At 47.2% G+C, this 14,074-nt stretch overlaps 1 protein-coding gene across 2 annotated transcripts in view; it reads left to right on the forward strand.

The window, feature by feature from the left end:
• The window catches only part of LOC141080600 (acetylserotonin O-methyltransferase-like), a 109,091-nt gene that overhangs the window by 32,656 nt on the left and 62,361 nt on the right, over nt 1-14,074 (forward strand). The gene's annotated exons all lie outside the window — the stretch shown is intronic.

The raw sequence follows: 14,074 nt of genomic DNA on the forward strand, positions 1-14,074 counted from the left end.
TGTCTGCCTTCAATGAAGCCTGATTGGTCATCGTTGATTAGTTTTGGTAGGATTCCTTTTAATCTTGTGGCTAGTATTTTGGAAAAGATTTTTATATCTGAATTTATCAGGGAAATTGGGCGAAAGTTTTTCACTTCTTCTAGATTATTTGGTGTCTTGGGAATCACAATGAGAGTTGCTTCCAACATCTCCCCAGGGAAAGTCCCACCCCCCGAAACTTGGTTAAAAATTTTTGCCATATAAGGGATAAGAATATCTGCAAAATTTTTGAAGTATTCGTTTGTTAGACCGTCTGGGCCAGGCGATTTTTGTAACTTTAGTGAGTTTACCGTTTCTATAATTTCTGAGATTGGTATAGGTGAGTTAAGTTGTGAAAGGTCTGGTGGGCTGATTTTAGGAAGTTGTAGTTTCTTAATGAACTCATTTATTTTTTGGGGATCTGGTTGAGGAATTGCATTCTCTTTGTTTAAGTTATATAGTTTTCTATAGTAAGATGCGAATTCCTCTACAATATCAGTCGGGTGTTGTTTTGTATCTCCGGCTGCGTTTTTAATTTTGTATATTCTACTACGGACTCTCTCATTCTTCAGTTTGGACATCATGAATCTCGTTGGCTTGTTCGTTTCAGAGTATACTTTAAACTTCGATACTTTAACGATTTTATCAAAGTCATCAAGGATAGCCCTATTTAATTCTTGTCTCAAATTGAGGATTTCCCTGTAAATTTGCTGTGATTTTATGTTAGTTTTAGAGAGATCATTTTCCTTTGAATTTATTTGTTTTTGTATAGTTTTAATTTTTTCTCTTTTTTTCGAATTGTGTCTTGCTGCAATTTGGATCAATTTCCCTCTTCTTACCGCCTTATGTGCGCACCACACTGTGAGTGGGTTCACCTCCTCTGTGTCGTTTTCTTTAAAATATTGTTTTAATGTCGTGGCAATTTCGTTTCTATATTCTGGAATGTAGGAAATTATTGCACCTCCATAATGTGTAATTTTTAAAAAAAGGGCCAATCCACATTTCTGATACGATGGGAGAGTGGTCCGAGATTGATCTGTCTAGTATGGATGAGTTTTTTATTTTAGTGAGAGTGAATACGTCTGTGAGAAGCAAGTCTATTCTCGCAGAAGTTTTATGTGCTGATGAGAAGTGTGAATACTCTCTGGATGAAGAGTTTAGGCACCTGAATGTGTCGTATAGTTCGTTATTTTGAATCCATTTATTAAGACTACCCGATAATTGGCGAGTTGAAGAAGTGGAGTCCAAATCTCCATCAGGCACCATATTAAAGTCTCCCAGAATGAACAAATTGCCCTTCTTTTTTAACTGTACTTTCCTCATCACTTTATTGAGAAAACTCAGTTGTTTTGTGTTAGGGCAGTACACATTAACAATTGTACATTGAGACAAGTTAATTTCACAGATCAGAATATGGTATCTGCCGGCGGGGTCCACCACCTCCTCTATAAGATGAAATGGCACTGTGTTTTTTATTAACGTGATTACTCCTGCCTTTTTTTTGGGAGATGAGGAGGAGAAAGAGTGTAGAAAGTCCCTGTGGGTGAAGTTTGGATGATTACCTTTTTTAAATTTCGATTCCTGAATGCAGACGACGTCTGCATGTGAATGCTTAATTTCTTTCCACAATGTGTACCTCTTCCATGGGCTGTTAAGCCCTCTGACATTGTAGGACATACACTTTAGTTGCATAGTTCGAAGTGTCAAAGGAGCTGTAGGAACACCAAGAAAAAAAACAAAAAAGGTTTAACAATCAGAAACAAATGGATTTGTCAAATACAATACAATATAACTGGTATAAGCAAGAAATTCAAGACTGGGTCTTTTCCCTGAGGAAGTCTCGACCTGTTGGGGGAAAAGTTCGTGAAAAAGAAGAAAGCTCTCCATTTTTACCCCATGGTTATTGAGACGATAGCCCTGAATTTTCCGAAGTCTCTTTAGTTCTTTAAAGTCAGATCAGGAATGAGATTTGAATAATGCCATACCTTCCTCCAAGGTGTTAATCATTACGAATTTATCTCTATGGTTGAACATCAGTTTAGTGGGGAATCCCCATCTGTACTGGATATTTTTTCCTCTTAAAATGTCTGTTAAAGGCTTGAAAGATCTACAAGTGTCCAGAGTATGTTTTGAGAGATCTGTAAAAATTTTTAGTTGGTGATAAGGTTCCGGGAGCGAACCCTTGGTTTTGACGTAATTCTGTATCTTTTCTTTGGTGCCAAAAAAATGTAGTCAAAGGATCGTATCTCTTGGTTTGTCTGCTTTGATGCCTTGGGGTTTAGGGAGTCTATGGATTCTGTCAATGCATAGATCTAGAGCATTGAGGTTTGGTATTGTTTTTTTGAAAATAGTTTTGACAAATTCTGGTAGTTCTGATTGGCTTACTTCTTCTGGAATACCCCTGATTTTCAAATTATTTCTCCGACTCCTGTCCTCTAAATCTGCCATTTTGGTTCTGAGATCGTTAATTTCTTTTTTTAAAACTATATTTTGGCTGGTTAGTGATTCTGTCTTATTTTCAAGGTCAATTATTTTGGATTCATAGATTTCCAGTTTTTGGGTAAAACCTCTGCAGACCTCCTCGAAAGAGGCATTATGTTTAGCAAAGCCCGAGTTTAGTTTTCCGTCAATCAGTGAGGTTATTTTTTGAAAGAATATTTCTTCGTGGCTCATTTTTGGAGTCTTTTGTTCAGATTCTGGTCGGTCTTTTTTATTTTTATTTTCTGAGTCCGAATTTCTCTCCTCTTCTGGAGCACTTCTCTTGGTCGAGACAGAAGTATCCATCAGCTGACTCGATGCTGAGGAGGCAGTTGTCGCAGAGGGTGATTTTTTGCTCCTAGTAATTGGGGTGGTATTTTGAGAAGTGGATTTAGCACTGTTTGATTGCGTTGTTATTTTATGAGTTTTGTAGTCATCAGCTTTTTGGGGAGATCTGAACTTAATTGGACTCAACAAGGTGGGAATATCTGTATTTGATCTGGAGTAAGATGCAGAGGCTTTCCTTTGGCTTTGTAGTGGTTTTTTATTTTCAGACTTTTGTTCCATTTGGGAATTATGATATTTAAGCGAGTTATTTAGAATGAGTCCCCTAATTTGAGTGGACCAATTCCCGGCTTTAAATAAGTAAGGCGGCAAGAGGGACACCTTCCGTGTATCTTCTCTGTTGTCATGGAGAAATATTTATTTATCCACCAGGTGGAGCTGTGGCACTGATAGGAGTCACTAGGTCAGACTTTGTTATGGGTACTATGTACCTTAAAGATTTATTCTCTGTATCAATCCACAGAGTCTGCTTTACATTCCACAGCGTTGCTCCCTGTCCCTCAATAAATGGCGATTTCCCCTACAGCACTTCCCGTCCACTTTATGTAAAACACGCGCTCAGCAGGCTATACTTCTACAGCCTAACTCCCGGTTCCTTGAACATTGGAGTGTATATATTACCCTTTGTGATGTTCCACAACAGGCTTCCCGCTTAAACAGTAACCCCGTCTCCCTCTCAAATATTAGTGCTGGGATGGTAGTTTACTAAGCATAGATCATATCAAGATCCACAATATTGGCTCCCGCTGGTCAGTCTAGGGTACAACCCCTTCTTTACACTTGCTGAGCGCTAGAGTCTATGGAGGATTCCCGTTACCGGGCTTACCTTGTGCCCCTACTTGCAGGGAGGGCACTGACGCTGCTGAGGGGTCTGTAGCGGTCTGGAGCGCTGTTCACTGAAAACAGTGCGGCTCCCTCTCTTGTCTTTTGCCACAGTCCGCGGCTCTCATTTACTGGCACCTCTATGTGTCCAGCTGCACTGTCCTCCAGTAGATATGTGTGTAAACGCCTGCACAGCGGTGTCCTCAGCGATGGTCCGGGTAAGGCCCGGTCGCCGTCAGTCTCGGGTCCTCACTGCGTCTGCGTTTTGCAATGTAGCGGCGTGTAAGAGCAGGAGCCCCGACTATGAATCAGGCGGCACTTAAGCTACTGCCGCCTCTCCAGAAAGCTTCTCTGCAGCTGCGGTCTCAAAATTTTAGATCCCCACGCTTCCTCAGCTGGCAGGCGGTGGTCCTAACCGGGGGAGGACAGTCAATATCCTAGCAGCCGCCACTGTCTTCTGCTGCGAGTCACAGCGTAGCTCCGGCGAATGGATGCCGGTGATTGTTATAATCCCTCAGGGGGAAGGGAGAAGTCTCTTCCTGGGGTTAGTTAAAGATGCTTGTGTCGGAGAGTATCTCTCATAAAAGTCCGGTGAGGCTCTGGAGTTTGTCTTCCATGTTCACAGGGTAATCTTAATCTCTTGAGATGTAGTAGCCAGGATCCAAAATGGCAGCGTGACCATGAGAGGCCACCAGCTCAGAAAGTTCAAATCTTCTTATCTCAAGTTCTCCTTTACCTAGAGATCTCGTTTTGGTCTCAATTTAAGCCCTGAGTGTTAGGCTTTTGGTAAGAGGCAGAATCTTGGCAGGTGTTGGGTCTCAAAGTCGCTTTTGACGCTTTTTGTTGGGGTTTCTGTGAGAGCTTAAGACTCTTGCTTCCTCATGTGGCAGAAGCCAGGCCACGCCCGATTGCTACATTTTTAAACCTCCTAAAAGGCTAACAAAATAAATTAACATTTTAAAAATGGTGCTGATGTAAAGCAGACATAAGGGAAATGTTATTTATTAATGTTTTTCTGTGGTATGACTATCTGGATTAAAGAGATAATCATTCAAAGTTTGAAAATTGCAATTTCTTTACATTTTTGTCAAGTTTCTGATATTTTTTATAAATAAACACAAAATATATCAACCTAACTTTACCACTATCATAAATTATAATGTGCCACGAAAAAACAATCTCAAAATCACTGGGATTTGTTGAAGTGTTCCAGAGTTATGACCACATAAAGTGACATTGGTCAGAATTTAAAAAATTGGCCCGGTCACGAAGGGGTTAAAGAAACGCATTAGAAGACATCTGTCCGGCACTACTGCAATCCTATGGGTGCGGAATCGCTGCGATTCCGCAAAAAGAATGAGCCTGCTGTGTATTTTTCTGCTATGCGATTCGGCAGAGGAGAAATCCACAGCATTAGCACAGCATTGCAGAATCCCATAGGATTGTATGGGATGTGTTTTTTTGTTGTTGTTTTTTTTGCATTTTCGCGGCGAATCCGCAGTGGAGAATAGCTGTGAAAATGAAAAGAAATGTAACGTGTGCACACAGCCTTAGGGTTATGGTTATGGGTGTGTTGGGGTTAGGGTTGTAGTTAGAAATGGGGAGGTTTCCACTGTTTAGGCACATCAGGGGTTCTCCAAATGTGACATGGTGTCTGGTTGGTTCACTCTACTTGCCCATTGGTCTGCGGATGATCTGCAGAAGAGAAGTCCAGGGATATATTCAGAAGTAGGCAAAGCGCTCTCCAAAACTTGGAAGTAAACTGGACTCCACGATCCGACACAATCCGTTGAGGTAGGCCGTGAAGCCTAAAAATCTGATGGCCGAAAATCTTGGCTAGTCCGGGTGCAGAAGGAAGGCCGCTCAAAGGAATAAAATGTGCCATTTTGGAGAAGCGGTCCACAACCACTAGAATCACCGTACAGCCGGAGGCGTGGGGCAAATCAGTGATAAAGTCCATGGCAACATTCTCCCAAGGTGATGTAGGTACTGGCAGTGGAAGCAGCAGACCAAACGGAGGCCGACGAGGTGTTTCATTCCTAGCGCAGGAGGAACAGGAGGCCACGAAGTCAGCTACATCTTGGCAGAGAGTTGGCCACCAATAATACCGGGATATGAGAGCAAGGGTCTTCTGGATTCCGGCATGGCCAGCCAATTTAGAGGAATGCCCCCCAAGAAGAACTTTTCTTTTGGCACTCTCCGGCACGAGAGTCTTGCCAGGAGGTGGAGAAAGCAGCCTCAGCGGTGCCACGGTGATAATCTTCACGGGCTCGATGATGTGGGACGGTTCCTCCCCAACCTCCAGCGGTTGATAGACTCTGGACAGGGCATCGGCTTTGGTGTTTCTGTCCCCAGAGCAAAAGTGGAACTCAAAATTAAAGCGAGCAAAAAACAAGGACCATCTGGCCTGTCGAGGATTAAGTCTCTGGGCGGATTGAAGGTAGGCCAGATTCTTGTGGTCCGAGTAAACGACAAATGGGTGGACTGCTCCCTCCAGAAGATGACACCACTCCTCCAATGCCAATTTGATGGCCAAAAGCTCACAGTCGCCAATCGAGTAATTACACTCGGAAGAGGAGAAGGCTTTGGAGAAGAATCCACAAGGGCGTAGGTGACCAGAAGAGGTCTTCAGGGATAAGACGGCCCCGGCTCTTGTCGAGGAGGCGTCCACCTCCAGCACGAAAAGTTTGCCGCTCTCAGGACGGGACAACACAGGAGCCGTGGAAAAAGCCCGTTTTAGCGACTGGAAGGCCTCCTCTGCCTCCGGTGTCCAGGAGTTAGAAGAGATCCCCTTACGGGTAAGGGCGGAAATTGGGTTGGAAAGTGAAGAAAAGTGTGGAATAAACTGCCTGTAGTAGTTGGCGAATCCGAGGAAACGTTGGATGGCTCTTAGGCCGACAGGACGGGGCCATTTGAGAATGGCAGACAGTTTCTCTGGATCCATCTGCAGCCCGGCGTCGGAGACAATGTAGCCCAGAAATGGCAGCGAGGTTTGCTCGAACAGGCATTTCTCCATCTTAGCGTACAAACGATTCTCCCGAAGATGCTGAAGAATCAGGCGGACAGTTCTCCTATGGGATGGAAGATCAGAGGAGAAGACAAGGATGTCGTCCAAGTACACTACCACACAGGAGTACAGGAGATCCCGAAAGATCTCATTGACTAATTCCTGGAACGCAGCCGGAGCGTTGCACAGACCAAAAGGCATCACCGGGTACTCATAGTGACCGTCATGGGTGTTAAAGGCGGTCTTCCATTCATCGCCGGCACGGATGCAGATAAGATTGTATGCTCCCCTGAGATCCAACTTGGAGAAGATCCGTGCCCCTCTGAGATGGTCGAACAACTCCGGAATGAGTGTGAGAGGGTACCGGTTCTTGATGGTGATGTTGTTTAGACCCCTATAGTCGATGCATGGGCGTAGCGAACGGTCCTTCTTTTTAACGAAGAAGAAACCGGCTCCCGCGGGGAGGAGGACTTCCAAATAAAACCCTTGGCGAGATTCTCCTGGACATATTCAGACATGGCTGCAGTTTCCACGGGAGAGAGTGGGTAGATTCTACCCCTAGGAGGAGTGGAACCAGGGATTAACTCGATAGGACAGTTGAAGGGCCGGTGTGGTGGAAGGACCTCCGCCTCCTTCTTGTCAAAGACGTCTGCATAAGACCAGTAGGCCGAAGGAAGCCCCGAAAGCTCCAGAGGTGGGTGCGCGGAGACAGTTGGACAAATAGGTTTCAGGCACCGGCCTTGACACGCATCTCCCCAGCGCAAAACCTCTCCCGATGACCAGTTGACAACCGGCTGATGAGTCCGTAGCCACGGGAGACCAAGCAGAATGGCGTGAGACAGATCAGGCAACACGTAGAAGGCCACTTTTTCCCGGTGGAGAGCGCCGATTTGCAAAACCACCTCCTCTGTGACCACTGTGATGGGTTCCTGTAGTGGTCTGCCGTCCACAGAAGCGATCAGTCTGGGATTCTTCAGGTTAACCACGGGAATTCGATACTTGTCCACCACTTCACGCCGGATGAAGCTACCTGCAGCGCCCGAATCCACGTAGGCCACCTCGGACCCACGCCTCTCGCCTGAAAGTAAAAGAACAGATAACGTGAGAGCTTGAGAGGAATCATTTACACCTAGGTAGGCCTCTCTTACCTGACCTAGGGGGAAGAGTTTCCCGGTCTCTCAGGGCAAGAACGGATGAAGTGGGAAGCTCCTCCACAATAAAGACAGCGACCCTGCGGCCGTCTCTTTTTCTGACATGTCTCAGCCATCCGGACCCGGTCTACCTGCATGGGCCCGGGAGGCGGAGTGTGACCAGACCCAGCTGGTCGCGGACTAAAGGAATGAGTAGAGGTCGGGATTGGCCTAGTAGGTCTCCTGTCCCTAGCTGACTCCCGTGCGCACTCCTGGAACCGGAGGTCTATTCGAGTTGCCAATGAGATAAGGTCCTCGAGAGTGGTGGGAGTATCCTGACCCGCAACCGTCAGGTTGCCCTGGTGAAGGTTAAAAAGCGACTCGGTGAGGAAAGCTACCCATCCCGGCTCATCAAACACTCTACGAAAGGTGTCCAGGAAAACCAGAATGTTTGAAACCAAGGGGTCATCCCTCTCCCAGAGAGGATTCAGCCAGGATAAGGCCTCCCCCTCCAGATGGGACATGATAAAGGCCACCTTGGCCCTATCGGAGGGATACTGGTGAGGCTGAAGCTCGAAGTGCAGGCTACACTGGTTTAAGAACCCTCTTCACTGTTTGGGGTCACCACTGTACCGAGGTGGCTTGGCAAGGTGAGGAGAGGGAAATGAAGCGGGACCGGGGGTAGCGGCGGTGGACTGGGGGGCCCCCAAATGGTTGTCTACAGAGGCCATATAGGACAGAATATGGATTGGGTGTAGTGCTGTTGACCCAGTTCCTGCTGGAGGGTGGCCAACTGGGCGGTGTTCCCTGGATCGGCAGCCTGTAGTTCAGACAGGCGCGACTCCATGGACTTCATTACAGACATGATGCACCCCTGGTTCTCCCGTAAAAAGAGCAACTCCTTTTGACTGGGAGCCAAGGCACCGGCGGGATCCATGGCCTGATCGTACTGTTAGCTTTGCACTAGACAAGGCGGACTTCCCGGAGTGGACCCTCTGGACCGTGACACCGAGGGTCCCCGGACGAGCAACCAGGTGGAACCGACCCCTATACAGGGATCGTTAGGAGCAGGTCCAGGGGTTCGAATGCCACGGCAGCTGGAACCAAGAGGGGCGGCTCGGAGTGGAGTGCAGGGACTAACACGGGAAGGCAGGCCTGGAGTAGGACAGTAGGTACAGACACGGGTAGACTGGACTAGAACAGAGCTGCAGGTACGGACACAGATAGGCAGGACTGGAGCGGAAACGGGTAGGCTGGACTGGAACAGGACTGCAGGTATGGACACAGACAGACAGGACCGGAGTAGGACAGCAGGTACAGACATGGGTAGGCTGGACTGGAACAGGACTGCAGGTGTGGACACAGACAGGCAGGACCGGAGTACGACAGCAGGTACGGACACGGTAGGCTGGACTGGAACAGGACTGCAGGTGCGGACACAGATAGGCAGGACCGGAGTAGGACAGCAGGCTCAGACATGGGTATGCTGGACTGGAACTGGACTGCAGGTGCGGACACAGACAGGCGGGACTGGAGTAGGACAGCAGGTTTGGACACGGGTAGGCTGAACTGCAAGGAAACAGAAGGCAGTGAGAGAGAGTGGAAGCTGCTAGGCAAACCACAGAACCTAGATGGATGTCAGTAACAACAACGATCAGGCGCCTCCCTTAAGGGAGGGCGGCCTGATATACCCGCAGATGTGCCCCCATTGGTCCGGCGGTGCTACCGGGTCAGGGCACCGCCAGCCGTTAAGATCACAGGCAGAGGGCCGGCCGCGGCCTATGGTGCATGCGCAGAGCTCGCAATGACGTCACAGGCCGCGGGCATATTTCATGACATCCTGAGCCCCAATGGAGTACTTTTCCATACCTCCGGTCGAGAATGGGTTCATGTTTTTGCAGCCACGGGAGACCTAGAAGTAGAGGATAAGAAAGACCAAACAGCACATGAAGAGAAATCTCCAAATGCAGCATCCCCATCTGAAGCTCCACAAGCTCTGTGATGAACTGGATGGTCTCGGGAAGCGGCTTTCCATCCACAGAAGAAATCACCAACAGATCTGGAAGACATAGGATCTTATACCGCTCGACCACAGACTGTTGAACAAAGTTACCTGTGGAGCCAGAGTCTAGGTGGGCCAATTCAACAAACGACCCTTTGCTGCAGGAGACAGACACAGTCAGGGTCAATGATGGAGAGGTAGAAGTCTTGCCCAGGGTAGCCTGTCCTACCAACGCTAGGCATTGGTGTTTCCTGGTCTCTTGGGGCAGGAACGAATAAGGTGTTCAGAGCAGCCGCAATAGAATCATGTCCCTTCGGTTCGACAAACTTCTTGGTGCATGGATGGCTTCACCGGGTCAATCCGTATAGGTTTAGTCGAAGAAGATGCGGCAGGAACTTGCTTAATGATCGGCCGTTGAAAGGTGAGAGCCAGGCGTACCAATCTTCTCTTGCAGCTCATCTCTTTGGTCTGTTCCTGGAACTTAATGTCAGTTCAGTTTGCGAGAAACACCAGGTCAACCAGAGAGGTGGTTATCTCCCAGCCAGCCAGTTCATCCTTGATTCGCCTGGAGAGGCCTTCCCATAAAGTTGCCACCAAAGCCTCATTGTTCCAAGCGAGTTCTGAAGATAACGTATGAAAACAGACCGTACACTGGCCCATGGAGAAGTTACCTTGGCATAACTGGAGCAGAGAAGATGCTGCAGAAGAAACACGACCAGGCTCGTTGAAGACCTTACGAAAGGCTTCCAAGAAGGACCCTAGGTCCAACACCAACAAATCCCATTTCTCACAGAGGATTGAGCCATGCTAGGGCCTCACCCGATAGATGTGACATGATGAAGGCCACTTAGGCTCAGTCTGAGGTGAACTAATGAGCCAGGAGTTCAAACTGCAATGTGCACAGATTAATGAACCCCTGACACAGGGCGGAATCTCCTCCAAAGTGTGGAAAAGTCAGGAATCTGGTGAATAACTTGCTGCCTGGTGGGTCACCGTGGTGGTAACTGCTGCCTGAGAGGGTGTGAAAGCAGCCGGTACTGCCAGCTTATCAAGATGGGTATTCATAGACCACAGATAGGATAGAATTTTGTCATGCTGATCCTTCTGCCGGGAGACCTCCTGATATAGGTCCAAGATGGAATATGCCTGGGAGCCAGTGGATTCCATGGCCTTTGCAAACTGTAATGGGCTGGGTGGTGCAACCACTGTGCCAAAGCCCACGGAAGACCTGGAAGGGCGTGACGAGGAACCTCACCCAATCTGACCACCGACTTGCAGCAGCTAGCGACATTGCCGTCTGTGGAGAGACTAGGGAGGTGATCCAGGTGCTACTCCAGAACTGACCTTGGGTAGATGATGGCTGACCCATTGGAACAGGTAGCTGGGATGACCCAGGGGAATGTCCAACAGATGCAGGCAGAGAAGATGACAGGAACTGCAGGTTCAGTTCAGACAGGACATTCTGATGGAGAGATGAGCACTGGCAGGTGCAGCTGGCTTGGCTGCCATTGAAATGAGCACTGGCTGGTGCAGCTGGATTGGCTGCCATTGAGGAAAGCACTGGTGGGTATGGTGGACTTGGTTACCGTTGAAGGAAGAACTTGCGGGTGCAGCAAACTCGACTGCTGTTGAAGGAAGCACTGGCTGATGCAGTAGCCTTGGCTACCATTGAAGGAAGCACTGGTGGGTGCAGCAGGCTGAGATGCAAGTATTGGGACCTAAATACTGACAAGCGTGTTAGGAACAAACTCACAACATTGCACAGGCACCTCCATGTTGGAGGAGACAGTTTAAACCGTAAGTGACATCCAGCAATTGGCTGGGGATACTTTAGAGGAATGTGCACAGCCACTTTAAGAAAGAGGAAGTGTGCGCGCACGCCCTAAGCACAGTGACTGCAGGCAGAGTTGCGGGCGCTACAGGTATTTCTTTTTCAAAGAGTTCAACTTTTGTCTCATCAGTCCATAGATTATTCTCCCAAAAGTCTTGAGGATCATCAAGATGTTTTCTGGAAAACTGCAAGAGAGCCTTTGTTTTTATTGCTCAGCAGTGGATTTCGTCTTGAAACTCTTGCCATGCTGGCCATTTTTGCCTAGTCTCTTTCTTATAGTAGAATAATGAACAATGACCTTAATTGAGGCTAGTGAGACCTGCAGTTCTATGGATGTTGTTGTGGGGTCTTTTGTGACTTCTTGGATGAGTTGTCGCTGCGCTCTTGGGATACTTTGGGTCTACCAGCCACTCCTAGGAAGGTTTAGCACTGTTCCATTTTTTGCCATTTGTGGATAATGGTTCGTTGGAGTCAAAAAGCTACCAGACTGATATATCGCAAATACTTTGTTTCTTATTTGTTCCAGAATTTTTTTGGATCACGGCATGATGTCTAGCTTTTGAAGATCTTTTGGTCTACTTCACTTTGTCACACAGGTCCAATTTAATTGATTTCTTGATTGAGAACAGGTGTGGCAGCAATCAGGCCTGGGTGTGGCTAGGGAATTTGTTGGAATATGTTTGGAGCAACAAATCCATTCATGTCTATGAGTGTTTAGTTGCTAGATTTGTATGCTGTTCATAAAGTTAGAACAAAAAAATCTCCCAGAGGCTCACACAGGGAGAGCATGTGACTGTATTTCCTGTTTTTCCTGTGTCTGTGTATGAGAGAAGCAGCCTGCTGTAGATGCTGCACAGATGGACACACAAATGATTTATTCCTGATCTATTAAGCTTATCATATATTGTTCCTGAATAAACAAGTTCTGCTGTATCGTGAGCAATCCACTGCCAACAGAATTAGAACTCCGCTTCCCAAAGATGTGATAAACCACAGTTAATTTATGTTTTAAGTGGGGGGCAATCACTTTTCCCACAGGACATTGTAGGTTTGGATTTATTTTCCCCTTGATAATAAAGATTTTCATTAAAAAACTGTATTTTGTGTTTACTTGTATTATCTTTGTCTAATATTTAAACTTGTTTGATTTGTAACATTTTAAGTGTGACAAACATGCAAAACAATAGGAAATCAGGAAGGCGGTGTTAGGCTGGCGGAACGCACCAAATAATAAAATGATAATGAGGTGCGTTCGCAGCCTGGGGTCCACCGTGCAGAAATGGAATACTGCAGCTAAGTAATGGCAGATAATATATGGCAGTGTAATAAGCGAACACACACCGGTTAGCGTCACCCGGTGTGTACGAGGTGGACTCTGTTGCCTCACAGAGCTGCACTACCACCGAATATAATCGCCAAAGCCTGTTAAGCTCACAGAGCTTGGCGAAGTAAGCGCTGGTGTAAAGTCACACGACTCTACCCCAAGACACAGGGTCGGAGTCCCTCTTGACTCACCAGCACTCGGCACCGCTGTAGATACGGCACTTATGTGCCTTGCGCTGGATTGCACAATATGGCGCTACATGAGGTGCTGACCTGGAGCTATGTGGCCTAAAGCCTAGCCACTGACAGGCGCTGACTCTAACCACTAGACCCTAACAACAGGCACAACCAAGTGTAGGGGTTTCAAATGAGTCAGTCACCAGATACATGCATCCATCATCATACACACCTTTAGCATAAGAGTCTATACTAGCACATGGCCGAGCGGCCATGTGACTTTTATAGTGGCGTCCTTCCGGGACCTTCCCAGTGGTGGACCAATCCGAGCAGGAGCGGGACCTGCGCATGTGACCTCTGACCTCCAATGAGAGATCGTCCCACAGGCATGATCAGTAGGCAAAATACAGGACTTAGTCCCTGGAGCGTCTGCTTGCTGCTGATTAAAGCATGGTGTTACAGCAGAGCCTGAAGGAGAAATCAGACATCTAGCATTAGCCAGGGCAAGACGTCTGGACCGACGCTTCTGCTGAGCAGCAGGAGTCTCTGTGGCCACAGAGGAATGGGAGACCGCAGAGGACATGGCTTGAGATTCCCCCTGTGCAGTAGGGGAAATTTGATGCCTAACAGGAGGCAAACACTTTTTCACACAGCTGTATATCCATATAATTGAGCATGATACTGAGACAGCATACTGCAGCACAGAGTGCCTCACACATTGTGCTTCCATTCAGACTTGCAACTGCAACTGTATTTTGGGAACAGTCTTCAGGACCATGCAGATTTTACACTAAATGGCAAAAAAAAAGTCTAATAAACTCATCGAGTACAGACTTTATCATATGTGACTGAAATTGCTTCTTGGCTATTAGAAACTGTTTGAAGGAGTGAGACTGAGGCAAATGGTTTCAGTTTTTTTAAATCTATTTTTCCTAAGATGT

This window comes from Dendrobates tinctorius, unplaced genomic scaffold, assembly GCF_039654945.1.
Source record: "Dendrobates tinctorius isolate UK_male_01 unplaced genomic scaffold, ASM3965494v1 ptg000016l, whole genome shotgun sequence".
Lineage (NCBI taxonomy): Eukaryota > Metazoa > Chordata > Amphibia > Anura > Dendrobatidae > Dendrobates > Dendrobates tinctorius.